This window comes from Boleophthalmus pectinirostris, unplaced genomic scaffold, assembly GCF_026225935.1.
Source record: "Boleophthalmus pectinirostris isolate CB_2022bp ecotype Guang Dong unplaced genomic scaffold, ASM2622593v1 HiC_scaffold_14, whole genome shotgun sequence".
NCBI lineage: Eukaryota > Metazoa > Chordata > Actinopteri > Gobiiformes > Gobiidae > Boleophthalmus > Boleophthalmus pectinirostris.
The window spans coordinates 12065595-12081082 of NW_026571047.1; the positions used below are offsets into that span (position 1 = coordinate 12065595).

Below are 15488 nucleotides of genomic sequence, written 5' to 3' on the forward strand. Positions count from 1 at the left end.
ATGATTCAACTGAAGATGTATGGAATTTAAAGTTCTTGAGAGAAGAACTCAGCCTAAATATGCAGGGTTTGTATGTTAAACATGTATGAATGAAACAGAACAGAACTTTTTTTTTTTTTTTTGAAGACACATCATTACATCATAACATCAATCAGAAAAAAGCGTAATATGGGAACTTTAAAGTCTGACATTTTGATTCCATCACATTTTCTTTGAAGGTTTATGACTTAACATCTGAGCTCACTATATTTCAGAAAAGTTTGGGCTTTGGAAGGAGAAGAACAACACTCCATGCCAAAAAACCTCTAATATCAAAACCAAGTATATTTCCATGTGTCCATCTTCATTTTTCATAATCAAGCAGAAATAATTGTAACAACACCAAATGACTTGCTTGTTGACTTGGCTTTCCCACCGAGCTCTTCATCTGCCTTTTGCCATTCTGCTGCGAGGGATTTTCACTAAATCAATTTCTTGTCGTACAAACCCCGAAACTGACAAACAAATAGAAACCACGTTGACCTAAGAAGCTCAACTTTTATGAAAGCCTCTTGTGTTTCTGCGTTTTGGCCTGACAGACAACACGCATTCGGAGGCATGACTAGGCAAGCCACTGCCCATGTGTTTTGAGTCAACTTTTGCTGGCAGGAAGAGCAATGGAAGGGAGACAGAGTAGAAGAGTGGACAGAAAGAGGAGAGAGAAAAAGAAAGAGGAAAAAAGAAAGTCAAACTGGCGGGAAACAAGCGAGGCGTGATCAGACTCAGTACTGACCTAATTTCCACCAAAATGAGATCAGTGGTAGTAGGACATGAACAACTGTAGAGTTGGCAAATGGCTTATACTGTACACATATAAAGTCCAGTGATTAATGAAAAATTAAATACAAATCAGTTATATTTTTTCAGTTCTAACCCTTGCAATTTCAAAAAACTTTTAGGAAAGTGGAAAATGGATGCTGCAAATTTATGTTATTATGTGAACGTGTATATCTGCAAAGTCCTTTTGTCCAAAATAAAAACATCGGTGGCCTTCATTTTAGAGTGCCCCTCATGCGTACTTCATTCTAAATATAATTAATTTTCAAGAGGCTCCATCTTAACTTCTCCTCAGCACTTTGCCTGATGTAACCCCGCAAAGAAGGAAGAAAAAATAGGTCCAAACCTAATTGCCGATTCCTGTCTATACTGTTCCTTGCCTGCATAAGAGTCTGCCCATGTCGGTGCAAAAAAGCTTTTAAAGAGTGAACATTTGTGCTTGAATGGCCAGGACATTGTGTGCCTATGCCTGTCGCTCTATCTACTGGTTGCTTTCTTTGCGTTCTACTATGCTTCTGTACTAAAGGATTATTTTTAGAAAGCCTCTGACAATATCACATCCCCAAACGGGTGTAATCGTATTATGCCTGAGGTGCTAAAAGCCTCGAGATGGTAAAGAACATCGCGCTGGAAGAAGTCACCGTGTTGAGGGGCCTATAGCAACAGCAGAGTGGGAGGAGCATATCAGCAGACACAGACACACACTCAGCATGTCAGGAGAAGGAAGACCGAATCATATGGAGGTGGGTTCTTCTCAAGGGGACAGCGACAAGTAAAGATGACATGCAAATGAAGGCAGCAGTAAACATTGGGATTGCTGGAGGAGGTTGGGGCTGCTGGTAGGTGGAGGTAGCGAGGTGGTATTGGCAGCTCGAGAGGTTTCCGTGCGGGCCGTTGCGATGATAGATGAAAGAGTGAAGTTTAATCAGAATGGCGCCCGGGGCATTTTCAGAGAGGTAAACAGGTTAATCAGTCAAGCCCTCCTTCCATCCGTTCCCCTGCACTCTCTCCTCGACCACTACCTCTGACACTGGCACGCCATTCGTCTCTTTCCCATCAGCACCTCGCCACACTGCCCTCCTACAGCAGAGCACCCTTCATTTTCCTCCGTATCCCATTTCAAATCTCGGGACCCCCTCTCCTCCTCCTCTTCCTCCTTCTCTTTCAACCATGTGACCATTCAGCAGATGAAGGGGAACTTCAGCGTCAAAGCGACCATTTAGTATCTCTGGGCATCATCAACCATAAATGTATGATGTGGGAGGAGAACACGGAAGCAATTCATCTGTTTTTTTGTGCTATTCCACTACATGTCATATTACACCGTATCAAGTGAGCTAAAGACCATTCAGACGAGTTGAAATTCAAATCCATCGAACCATATAGGAGTGAAAATGGTAAAAGAATCAGCCAAGCATTATTCATTGTTCCCGGCATCTCAAAGGGTTGTTTTTATTAGCAAAACGTGGCCTCATCCCATCCGCCTCTCCAAGAAACTGCAATGGCCAACACTTGCGCAAACCCAAAATGCTCCGTGCCAAATTACTACACGCCTGACCAGCGGACATTTTAAAACAAACTACAACAAAAAAAACAAAAAAAAAGGGAGGAACTTCCTGTGAGTTTACAATCTGAGCCACGTTCCCTGTTCCTGTCATAGATTCATAGACTGGCTGCCCTCCCTCCTTTCCTTAGCCACTTTCTGCCCAAGAAAAATAAACAATCAACTGGTAACAAACCGCTCGGGCCGATGGAGTGTGAACCTTACTGAGGCTTAAAACGGCACCCACAGAGAGCGGCTGCATCCAATGTAGACTTACCCGCACTGACTCGACCGCACTAAATTGCCCGGGACACCAAGAGAGATCATATTCATTTGTCTGGGGAGGCCAACCACAGACTTTGGTGAGCAATCAACAAGAGCCGCCTGTTGCCAAGATAAACTTCTCAGCCAGTTGCCACTCATTTACGAGCGTGCCTGCCTGCTGCATCCACAAAGCCATTTTGGGAAAATACTATAGCACAACAAATGTAAACGGAATGGTGATTTGTACACACACGCTAATGGAAGTGTTTAGAAAATTACAATGAAACAGGTTTAGGATGTAGCAATTTGACCATTTGGTGTAATGTAGCTAAGAGAGCATTAACACATGTTGAAAAGCAAAGGTTGTGCAACTATAAGAGATAGTATGAAAATATGAATGTATGAAATGATGAATTACTTATTCCAAGTAACAATATTTGAATCAAACTGCTTTTCAACTTTCATCTGTCACCATTTCCCACAATAGAGCATGACTTTACACTTTAGAGCATCCCAGGTGCGCATTTCAAAACCAACTGCAAATAAAGGAAGTCTGTTTTGAAATAATTTTGATCGCTTCTTTTGTATTGGGTTTGAACTTTCAAAGTAGTTGCCTTGGAAGTTTTATTTGTCACATAAATATTCTTCTGTTCAGTTGCAAAAGACATTGATTGTGCAAGAAAGTTGGGAAATACACAAAAGATGACAGACAAGGGACTGCTTATCTGGCTACTGTGTACATTCTGACTTTGTGCTGGGAGACTTCAAGCAGCACACCTCCGCTTCTGTCATGGAGGGAAAATTGGATGTTGGCTTGTTTAATGAAGTGAGCATCCACGCTGTATTTTGAAATGCACACAGCAGCACAGAGGGAGGAAAATAAATGGTAATGATGCTATTAATGACAGATCGGCACATAACTCAAGGTGGCACGCAGAGGAGGAGGAGGACTGCAATAGTCTTGGAAAAAACAATGAGAGATGTGGGGGAGTTTTGAAAGGGAACTGAAGGTGCTATGAAGGCCTGTACACACACACACACACACACACACAGATAACACTAACTTCATGGTATATCAAATGTTACAACTATGATTCCAGGATATGTAATTTTCATTTCACTTTTTACTCAAAAGCCATATTTTATTCTGTGTCTTTCTTCTGTACATGATGCTACAGTTAAGCAGTTAGGGTCGCCAACATTGTTCTGAGCAAGCTGCAACAGAAAAAAAGACAATTTATTAGCAGGAAACTATGACCCAAACTTTGTTCAAAATGGCTGCCTCCCGACTGGGATCTATTTACTTGGTTTACTGGAAAAGTGGCTATTCATCAACAGAACCAAAATACAAGGAATAACTCAGCCAGTGGGAGACAGGAGCTGGACGTGGATACATTTGCCATACCCTGAAAAAAAGTGTCCTAAAAACTCTCCGCGGTCCTCTAATGCATGGCAGATGTGGCCTGTCGGGAGTGGCAGCCCAGAGTGATTCCAGCCGCCCCGAGACGAAAGAGAGGAATATACATCGGAGGTAGCTGCAGACAGTCGGTTTAGCTCCCTGTAGATGGAGATGGATTCTTTCTGACAATGCGACAGCCAGGCAGACAACACCTCTGGCCCGTTTACATAGAAAACTCATCCCACTAGCCATGACAAAGCGCAACGAACGACGGGGCAGAGCTAGTGAATGCAAGTAAACAGATGGAGTTAAGTAGGGACAGGGAAGTGATGCAGGGAGAATAGACAGAGAAGGAGAGGCTATGGATGACAGACTAATCGATTCCGTTAAGGAGCACGAAAGCACTGTGGGTATGAGAGAGCGAAAGCTATAAAAAAGATGTGTGCGACGAAGAGTAAAATAATGAGCGAGAAAAGTATAACATCATCTATATAATTGTGCGATAGAATATATAGATATAAAACCTGGCTGATGGTGCCAGAAGCAAAGGAGATATTGTGAGACGAATATTGAAAGTGCAAATCTGGCAAGGATATTATTAGCATATTAGCTGCTGCAAGCTAGTTTTGCAGCTTACAGGTGTCGGCTGTTTAGCAGTCCGCTCAAATAATGCCTAGTTGCCAAGAAGCTATACTTTCTTGTTAGCAATGCTTGAAATAAGTCATTCATAAATTTGTTTGCTGTTTAGTTCTATGAGTATAAGCAATTCAGAGGTAAAAATAATAATTGTGATGATTGATTTTAATTCGGTCTATATTCAGAAAAAAAATATAGACTGAAATAAACATAAAGTGCTTCTTTTCCGGGCTGTTTATTAGGGGTGGGACACAATTTAAAGCAAAATTTGGTTCAAGAGACAAGTCAAGATGTAAGATTTGACATAATTATAATACACATTTTAATGAATAAATTGTGTGATTCAATTCATGAATTTGATCATGACATCTATAATTGCCAGCATTTTATAAAAGGTGTTAAGATGATACACCATGTCTTCCTTATAATGACTTGTATTCAAGCTTAACAGTAGGCCTCAAACAGTGCACTTCCTAGTCTACTGCTTATGGTGACAACTATAAAGTGAAAGTGAATACAATACAGAGAAAACGCAGAGACTTAAGTGAGACGGAGAGACTGAAGGAGACGATGTTATGATGCTATATTTTTGCTGCATCTCAATTTGCACAAAACTTTCATTACCGCCAATTTGGGCCCAGAGTCGTAGGCCGGACCATTAGGTGAGGCCCGGTATCCATCAGCGTAATCTGCCTCTCAGGCCCCTAAATTACAGCGCCCCCTTGCTTATTAAAATTTGTCACCCGTCTCCCAACACCCGGCACTGCTGGAGATTGGACAGGGGCCCCCAGACAAATCTGTTCCAGAGGAGAGAGGGAATAAGGAAGGAAGTGCAGGGACAGTAGGAGGGAGGGGGAAATATACTTGGATCATCTGGTTTGATTTATACACTGGTGTAGATCTGCTGTGGGTCTCATACTTACCCATTCCCTCCCTCCCCTTCATCTCTCTTTCCCTTTCTCTCCCTCCCTCCTCTCTTTTCTATTGCTGTCACCATTCCAAACACACACTTGTGCCGAGAGTTTTGCGTCGCATCCCTTCGCACACTCAATCAAACCGTCGGCCAGATAAGACGCATGATGAATGGAGTAATTGAAGGCAGAGGCAGGGTAATACCGCGTCGTCTGCGTTTGGGAGGGAAGAAAAGTGGCGAGCGGGTGATTAGCCTGTAGGATTTATTGTTATTGCCGTCTTATTAGAAAATACTAAGACAGTCTGTACAGCGCATATAAGACGTATACAGCAATAGACGCTATATAGATACGTATGGCGGACTTGAAGTGATGAGCGCACAGTGGGGTTGCACCTATGTTGAAATGGAATTGGGGGAGTGACTCCAAGTCAGGAATGAGATATGCGCTTGAGTGTGGGCTGGGGAAATTTGGACGCAGGAATGCATGCCGAGAAAGCTCATTAATTCACACCCGGGAGATTTCTCTGTCTTGCTGTTTTTACAAAAGCAACAGTGCCACTTGTCTTCGTTCAGTTTGGGCATCAAAAGTAAATCGGTGGAGAAAAGAGAAGCAAGCTCGGGGATAAGTGTTTGCCGGGAGGTCAGTGGGTGAAGTGGAGAGACCGGGCGAATCCACTTCAGGCTGGAGGACAGATCAAAGGCTTTTTCACACACTTTCACATATCAAAACCAAGAGAAGGCCTTTGACAGGAGCAAGCTGGGGAGTGGACTTATCAGAGGACACTTGCAACCTGACAATATAGACTCTGCTAGGGTTGTCCCGATACAAAAATTTCAAACTCAGTTTCGGTACAAAGGTACCGGTACACGATGATATTTTTTTAAAACTCTTTCTTTAGACAAAAGAACACTGTTTTCAACATTAAATCAAAGTACTTTCTTTTATATTACCATGAGGTGTTATATCTACTACATATATGTGTCATCTCTCAGTCATGTAGGTAGTGGTCCATGGGCGTATACTAGTTTATGTGATCTTACACTTTCTGTTCTGACTTTTGATACAGCTCAAACTCTTAGATATTCAGTAAAGGTTAATTTCTGTGCTGGGATTTTTTAGTATCAATACCAGCTCAAATGAGTATCTAGGTTTTGATACTAGTTTCAGTGTCGATTAGTATGTGATTTTCAATACATTTAGATCATCCTAGCCTCTGCAACACTGGGGCTTCTCTGGGACTGTAGCGTGTCATTGTTTCTTTACTGTTCAAAACTAAATAAATAACAATATTGGATCCTGACAAATGGTGCATGAGGAGATGATTTCAATTAGAAAAGTGTGTTGCTTTTTCTCTAGACTCATTTCAAGTGGGCTGACGCTTCAATCTCACAAAATTGTTGACTTTAAAAACTATTCTTTTTGACAACTTTCAAAAGCGTTGGAAAATAAGTATAGTATGTCAGTAAAAAAAATCTAATTTTGTGTGAAACTAATATTTTCCATGCAATCAGTGTTAATCTCCATTTGAAAACAGAATGTAATTTAAGTCAAATTATGGCATGCCTTCATCAAAATTCAACAAGAGGGAATTCATAACAGTAAAAACGTCATACAAGATGCATTGTGTCCTGTATAAAACACATGACACAGGGGAAAACCACTCATGTACACAGTAGGCAAACTGTAATCTAAAACAAAGCCTACTTACATAGCTAAAAATAAGAGCAGCATAGCAGGAGCCTTGTCTTAAACTTTCATTAGCATAGCACCCTAAGTATTCAGACATACAGGGGCTTGGAGATGGCAGGAGCACAAACATGCCCCGCTGTTATTTCAGAAATGTGTTGTTGATGCGGACAGCTTTCTCCTCAGATAAGCCTCCTGCAGTGGAGGCTCTGTGTTCAGTATCAGAGGAGAGGAGGATGTAGTGCTGTTTACAGAAGAGTGTCTACCTCAGTTGGTCGCCTCCAGCCTCACAAAGGTGCTGTGCTCAGACTGATTGAGTGCCGTGTGCTTCGGCCAACTGGGCTCCCGGCTGCAGGACTGCCCTCATCGATTCCTCAGACCTGTCCCTCTGCTGCTGAAACACAGGGAAAGATAGAAAGGCTAAGAGTATGGAAATTGAAGGGAAGAGAGAGAGGAGCATTATCTTAAATGAAAGTTTATTAGCTGTATCAGTCAGTGTGTGAGTGGGGGTTTCGCCCCAGGCCCACCATCCTTCCTGTATCTATGCTCCCCTAGTGTTTATGTGTGTGTATTTGTAAAGGGAGAGGCTGGGGAAGGGGGAGCAAGCATGACGGGAAAACATTAGGTTGTTGGCGAGCCGCCTGTACACCAGCCAGTAATTGGCTTGGGTAATGGTCATGTCCAGACAAATGGTGTAGGCCTTAACCGCGTTACCAACTGCTCCGCCTGTATTCACAGCACAGGGGCCAGCTCCAAAAACAGAGCAGCCGCATGTTTGTTGGTGCACGGAAAGTGATTTACTGAGGCATTTGTCCCACCACAACAGCATATTCTGCATGCTTCACACATGTGATTCATGACGTGCTCACAGTAATATAAGGAAGAGATGCCAAAGCCGGCTTGGACTTGGACCCCGGGGGACATCTGCCAGTGTCCACCAAACTGGTGACAGATCGGGGATGAGGACAGTAAAAAGAAAAGAGGAAAAGAACTATGGAGGGAGTGTAAGAGAGCGGGTAACAGGATAACATCCATTTTTCATGTGTCCCTCCCTCCTCTCTGCATCACATCGCCTTCTGTCTGATGGCAAGCTGAGTCGCTAATGCCCATTGTGTCTAGATGGGCTGCCAATGGGCTTACAAACTCTGCATTAAGAAACTCCTATAAAGCTGAATGAAAACAATACTATTTTACATCCATTTATAATAGATAACACAATTCTGTCATTTCCCTCCTGATCCATTTTTGCCACATGCAATCAACAAACTACAATCTCTAACAAGTGTATTTATTAACAATCTACAGCACCTCACAAATAAAGACAAGACAAGGAACTCGATGTAGGTCTAAAGAATGTCTTAAAAGATGTATCACGTAACTTTTCTCATTGTTCATTGCTCTCTCTTCCCAGTATTTATTCTCCCTGAAGACAAGCAGGTGTCAGGTTTGTGGAGGCGGGCCCACTCACATGTTTTCAAGTTATGTTTTGAGTCATTGAAACATGTGATTGATTTAATGCATGATAGATGGAGCATTTCTTAGTTCTTTATTTGTAAAGGGACAGCACATAGGAATGAACATTTAAAATGTATATATGCAAAGATTATAGCCAGCATGGCTAATTTCCATCTGCAGTCCCCCAGCAGGTTGATGTCAAATCATCTACAGAGAAAAGTACAGCAACAACCACACTCAACACCAGCTCACTCACTATACATACAATTCAAACTTCATTTGAACTTCTAAGTCAAGAGTTATAGAGTTAAACCAACAACTGCTCAATATAAAACATGTAATTTTGTTAAACAGGGTGACATATTTGAAAATCGAAGAGCCACTGTATTAAAGCTTTAGAAAATGCTGCCAGTGTTGAAAGCTCTCGTATATGAGCAGGCACTGTGTTCCACATTTGACCTGCTCGATAAGTAAAAGAATTAAGAATTTAGTATTTGTCAAGTATAGTAGTGATAATTAGTGGGATTTTTGTCTAATACCTTAAGTGCTTTTTTATTTTGTTATATTATTTTATATTTTTATAGTAATTTAGGAGGCAAAATCATTGAATTTAAATACATAATTGCAGAGTTTATTATTAGATTATTTCTTATATGACAATAATTTTATAAATTATATATGATTTTATTCACTGTTCTTTTGACATGTTGTTTGAACAATAGTTATTGATGAAATGTAACTCCCAGATACTTCACTTCAGGGACCAGTTTCTGTTTTGTTCCAAGTATGCATACATCAGGGTCTGTATCCATGCCAGGATTTTTTTGAGAAAAACATACTGACTTTGAGATATTGTAATTGATGTAATTGTAAATTTTTTAGCCAGTTTGCTACCTCTGACATAGCAAATGATAGGTCCAATGCAGTTTGCTGTTTGTTTTTCGAGTTAACATACAAAACCGCATCATCAGCATACATCTGACAGATTACATTAGATGGACAAATTTGGGTCCATTGCTAAAGAGTAAAACAGCAATGGTTAAATTTTTGGACCAGTGTCGAGCCTTGAGGCACACCAAAATTGTTTTGAGATGTTGGAGATTTTACGTTATGCACACGGACACATTGCTTTCTCAAGGCCAGATACGATTGTAGCCAGTTTAAAGTTATTTTTGATAGATTGAAATGAGTAAGCTTTAGAAGTAACATGTGATGGTTCACAGTGTCAAACACCTTTAAGTCGATAAACACTGCACCAACAACACCGCCAGCATCAATACTGGACTTGATGTTTTCAACAAGATAACTGTGGTCTCTGTGGAATGATATTTGCAAAAGCACTGGGTTTAGATTGTAAGGGCTTTAGATGTCCAGTAAGTAGCTCTGTGACGCACTTTTCAACAGTTTTAAGATTACTGGCAAAATGTTGATTGGTCTATAATTATAGATTAAAGTAGGGTAATGACTCCAACCTTCCAGGGACTTGGAAAAATAGCTTCTTTTTTGAAGAAACTTATTAATAATATTTGTGGTTGACGTAAACAAGTGATTGCTTGTGGGGTTTTTTGTTTTGTTTTGTTTTTTTAAAGATGGTCTCCAAGCCAAATGCATCTTCGGCTCTAGAATTCCTGAAACTGACATTGACATTGAATGGAGATAAGCAGGTGACAGACCTCCCACCAGAAATCAGAGACAGATCCATATATCAGTTGGTTCATATTTGCACTTTTTAGCATATCACCTATCATGCTTGGGCCAACCAGATGCCGACGTAAAGTATATGCATTAAGCTTCTTGAACACTTTAATGTGAAGAAGGCACTGCACAAAAGACGGCTACATAGCTCCTGTATCGACTTTGTAGTAAAACAGGTTTGTGAATGAGCTTGTAGTCATTTTACATTGTACAATTTGGTGAAAATAATCTAAATTGGGCTTTCATCTGCCTAAAAATATTGGCAGAGCTTATCTCTTATTGGTTTCACTGGATTCTGAGCAATCAGTATCTGCAATGGTCATGAACAAAATAGAACACATTGATTGATTTTAACCAGAAATGTTACATAGTGCAGCTTCAAGACTTAACTGTAGTTTCAGTTAAAATCCCACGAACACAAACATCACAAAAGCAGCTTGTGTGTGTCTGGTGGCCGCCCCAGAGCCATCCAGCTATCATCTCTCGCCAGACAGGCCCCACCAATGCAACCCAGCTGGATAATGAGATCCATTATGATTTACATGCCAGGCAGAACAAAGACACACAATGTCAGAGAATGTAGGCTCACTACCCCACTGCTCTCAATATAGGTAAGTGTTTCAGATTTCACATTGGTGGATCCTGAAATATCTTTCTTCCATCCACCTTTAAAAAGACAGCAGAGCAGTATTCGCCTTGCATTGATCAGTAAATCCATAACAGCACATACAGGGGTTGGTTCCAAGGTATCTGTCAGTGTGTGCGAGAGTTGTAGACTGGGATTTGTTGAAGAGTACTTGTCAAAAACATTTGGAAAAAGAAAAACTATTGCTTTATTTCATTTTTCAGGCAAAGGGAGAAGAAATCAATGACAGAGAAAGAGCAGTTATTTACTATTTACGCACATTATCTTAAAGCTGCAGTGGCAAATTTTTGCAAACTCCAATAGTTATTTTAAAAGATCCTATATCACACAAAATGGATTCTTGTGAGCTTTAAGCCATCTTGTAATGCGGTTGCTTCCTAAAAATATACTGCACAATAAAATGAGAAAATGTCTGCACCTCTACACTCTCACAAACATTAGCCTTGGAAGATGTATTTGTCTTAGTAAAACAATAAACCAGGATGTAAAATTTAACACGCTAAATCCTTCAAATTCACTTCCCTTACAAAAACTGCCAAGCCTTACTGATGACAGAAAACAATGGCACAGTCCTTTGGCACAATGTTTTATGGACGACTCAAATAACGCCAGTTCAAATAAAGACCCAAATGCCAAGCTCCAGACCAGGAACCATGCAGTGATGGGCAAAGATAAGAATTTCACATCACGATCAACAGTAGATTGAAAGTCAAAAATAAGCCCAAGGATCAAGTATTCTACAAGAAAAAAAATCAAGTGGAGAAGAGGGACAACAAAATGGGTTTCACATTCTTCACAAACTGGGCCATGATAACCTCTTTGACCTGGCCGCATGCACACACAATCCTCTGTGGTATGTATTTCCTTCATCAAATGTGATCAGTGCTACTGTCCGCAAGCCAAAATTCACTCAGCCGTGATAACCCCAGTGGGAATGAGTGGCCACATGGTACACACACACACGGCTGTTGTAGGACGCGTCGGAGATGTGTGGGGTTAAACGAAAAGGTCAGAAAATTAAATCAACATCAAAGTGAATGAAGGCTTCTGTGATGAATGGCGCAACAGCTCAGGGGCATAGAACGAGCCGAGTCATAATTACATATCGTTTATCTTGATAATCAGCTCTTTCACTTTATGACACTGTCCAAATGAGATCTGATAGACAGGCTATAAAACAACAACTACAAACAAAGGATAGCGTGACCAGTCTGTTATTTCACGGACTTCAGCAAACAACATGGCGAGTCCACTCACATGACTCTATTGTACAAAATAGGATTGATAAAATATGGAATATGCCAAAGCTGGAGTCCATCAAACGTTTTTCCACAATCACAACAGGCATTTTTATCAGATGTGGATCTTGCAAAGAAAGCAAACTGTTCTTGGCTTTGGAGCCCTTAAGACCACTAAATGAGAAAAATGTGGCCTCACCTTATGTAGCTTATGTAGCCAAGCCTCTGATGTATGAAAGATGGCTTTTGTAATGGTTGTTTTTATTTCATGTCACAGAGACTTGACTGACAAAGCCTATTGAAAGTCATTTCATTCAAAGCGGGTCCTGTTTGTATTATGGGTGGGCCCACTGGAACCAAACTTGGTCATGGAGATATTATGGCTATTCTTTGTGCCTTTACAGACACATTTTTTGCGGTGGTAATCAAATTCTCATGAGTGTAGAGACAAAGTGCTCATCCTCTTCATGGTTAGCAGCTCTCTGATGTGTAAGGACTTCTAAGCAGGCATGTGTTGACTGTGTGGGAGTTCTAACCCCAAAGCCCACTGTTGTGGCCTGTCCCACGCTTGGAGTGACGAAGCAATCAGCCCCAGTGTCAAAACCCAAAACTCATGCTGCAACCAAAAGAATCCCCTATAATTGTGCACTAACAGAACAACCCAGCGTCTCAGATCTCACTTAACAAAAACCTAACATCAATATTTCTCCAGCAAACTCAAATCGGGCCAGCCCCCTCTTGCTTCTCAATCTTCCTTAACAAAACAGCTCTTTGCTCTCAGTGGTGCCAGCCCTAATCATTTCCCTCAGCTCCAGGTGGTTCTCATTGACGGGGCCCAGTCCTCCGCTCGGCAGGATGCTTGGCCAGAGGAAATTGGCTCGTCTACACGCATTTATTGGTGGTGAGCTCTATCGAACAGTGGAGTGGCCCTCCAACGCCGACTCTGGCCTTTGTTCAGGGCCCGCTTGTGTTGGGGAAACAGCTGCTGCGTTCACTGCACCATCCAAAGACACAATTACAAACACCCTTTTCTTATTACTTCTCACTGCTAGCTGCCGTTGTGTGGAATTAGCAGCGGAGTGGGCTCTAAGTGGATTCTAATTCATGGCCTGTTTTCATGAGCCCAGGCTGCAGTGGCTTTCCCTCGCTAATGAAGGGGATGAAAGAGAAGTGTTAATCAAACTGAGCATCTCATCGGTGGTAATCAGTAACAGAGAAGAGGCCTTGGAGAGGCTCCCCTGTGATCCAGCTTACATACGTGTGTGTGTGTGTGTGCGTGTGTGCATGTGTGTGTGAATATGTGTGTGTATAAGAATGGATCTCAACACCACTGCATTAAGTCCCTTTGTACACTACAGTGGAAGTTCTCAATATGAAACATGATCAGAATATATTTGATTCAACAGGTTGAGACTCAGTCCTGGGACAACATAAAAACATTCATCAAAGCAGTGCAGAGGTTCAGTTTGAAACTTTACACTGATGGCAAAATATCAGTATAAAACTATAAAAAGGAACACAGCATATTGATAAACCTTAATAAAATATATTAAAAACAAAGACTGAGGGGGGAAAAAAAAGGATCTGCACTGAAACAAATAAAAGTATTGGAAGTATTGTCATTAAATACAGCAGTAGTCCAAATCTTGAAAAGAATAATGCAGGCAATAACACACCAGGGCCATGTATCTAATTGCTTAGAGTCTGGGGACGGATGCTCTAGTGCTCCATCCCTCTCTGGCTCCTTTGCCTTGGACCGCAGCGCTAACCAGCAGGGCTTGATTAGATTTAAATGTCAAGAGAGATAGGACAATACAGTTATCTTCCAAATTATGGACCATTAAAGAGTCTTAGCAGTGCGCCTCCTTCCTCCACTAACTAATCACCGGCCAAATTCATCATCTCACAGAGCTGGGTATCATTAGGAGCACTCAGACTCTCTCCTTGTGAGCAGATCCCACCAGCTCAGGGTGTTTGTGTAATGTGTGATCAGCTGTCTGGGGGGACCTGGGGTACACTGCCCCGGGCACAAACCCCATTACAGAGGGACATAGGCGGGGTGTGTACACAGGGAGGCACATTTAGACAGCAGGAATGACAAGCTGTGTCCCACCTACAGCCAATGAGCAGGAGACAGAAAGACAGCCTGAGACAAGGGGACAAGGCTCCCATCTGGCTGTAATTCACCCACTGTCCTTGGGGTGTCATAGGAAGCGGCAGGCCAAAATAATGGAGTCTGCATCTTTTGGATCCATTTGCATTTGTCCTCTGCCTCAGTGACATATTGACTTTGTCCAACCATATCTTTGGGTTTTATCATTTATTTCGCATGCATTACAAAAGGAGGGATGGTCAAATGGTGTGAGCACAGCAAGAATGTGAGGTGATACAAATGACAAAATATAATGTTAGAAGTTGAGTGTTGAATTTAAACCCTGTATGTTGTTGTTTCATTGCAGTTACAAACATCTCCCTTTCCCACTTGTTATATGTGGACCTTACTTTCTGAATGACTCCATGTTGGACTCAGGGATGTTTGCACTTGGGTCTGTTGATGTGCATTCGTTGGGCGATGCATTATGGATCTTTCCACAAACAACCAGTGTGTGTCATCTTAGGTATACCATATATAAACTCTTTTTCACTTGAATAAAAAAACTTGTGTTTTTCAGCGAAGATGCCCATTAAAAAAATAGTCCACTTTGAATGTAATTATAACAGTTAATTAGGATGTGAAAATTCTAGAAAACAGATGAAAAGATGCGTAGTGAGTGGTTGAGGAAAGTGGAACCATTATGATACTTAGCCTTTCTCTCTGAGCACAGTGCATTCGTATAAGTGGGCTGTTCGTGCGCAAAACACAAACATGCACTTATGGATAGGCCTCTGCACTAAAATGGACTTTGATGGAGGGTTCTATAAGTAAGAGCAGTTGTGGAAAGCATGTTTATTTCATTTTTAATAAGGTGGGTTTCATGTGACATTACAATATTAAACATAAAAACTTTGCTGATGTTTTGTTCCGTTTTCTGGTTAAAACCTTAATTCTTCTCAGTCTTGGTCAGCACAACTATAATATAATATTTCTCACATTAGCTTGAAAAAGTGGTGGCTTTAATTAATATTAAAGGTGAAATGATCACCTGATGGTCACTTGGCAGGATTTTATGTTCTAGAATACATACATTACAAATAT

The 15488-nt window shown here is 41.3% G+C and overlaps 1 long non-coding RNA gene across 2 annotated transcripts in view; it reads right to left on the reverse strand.

Annotated features, from left to right (window-relative positions):
- LOC129407871 (uncharacterized) overlaps positions 1-15488 on the reverse strand; it is an 87751-nt gene that overhangs the window by 40984 nt on the left and 31279 nt on the right. The window contains exon 2 of one of the 2 annotated variants that reach the window (XR_008631752.1): positions 7525-7652. This is a non-coding gene — a long non-coding RNA (uncharacterized LOC129407871). The remainder of the gene's footprint in view (positions 1-7524; positions 7653-15488) is intronic. The other variant, XR_008631751.1, reaches the window with a different exon arrangement.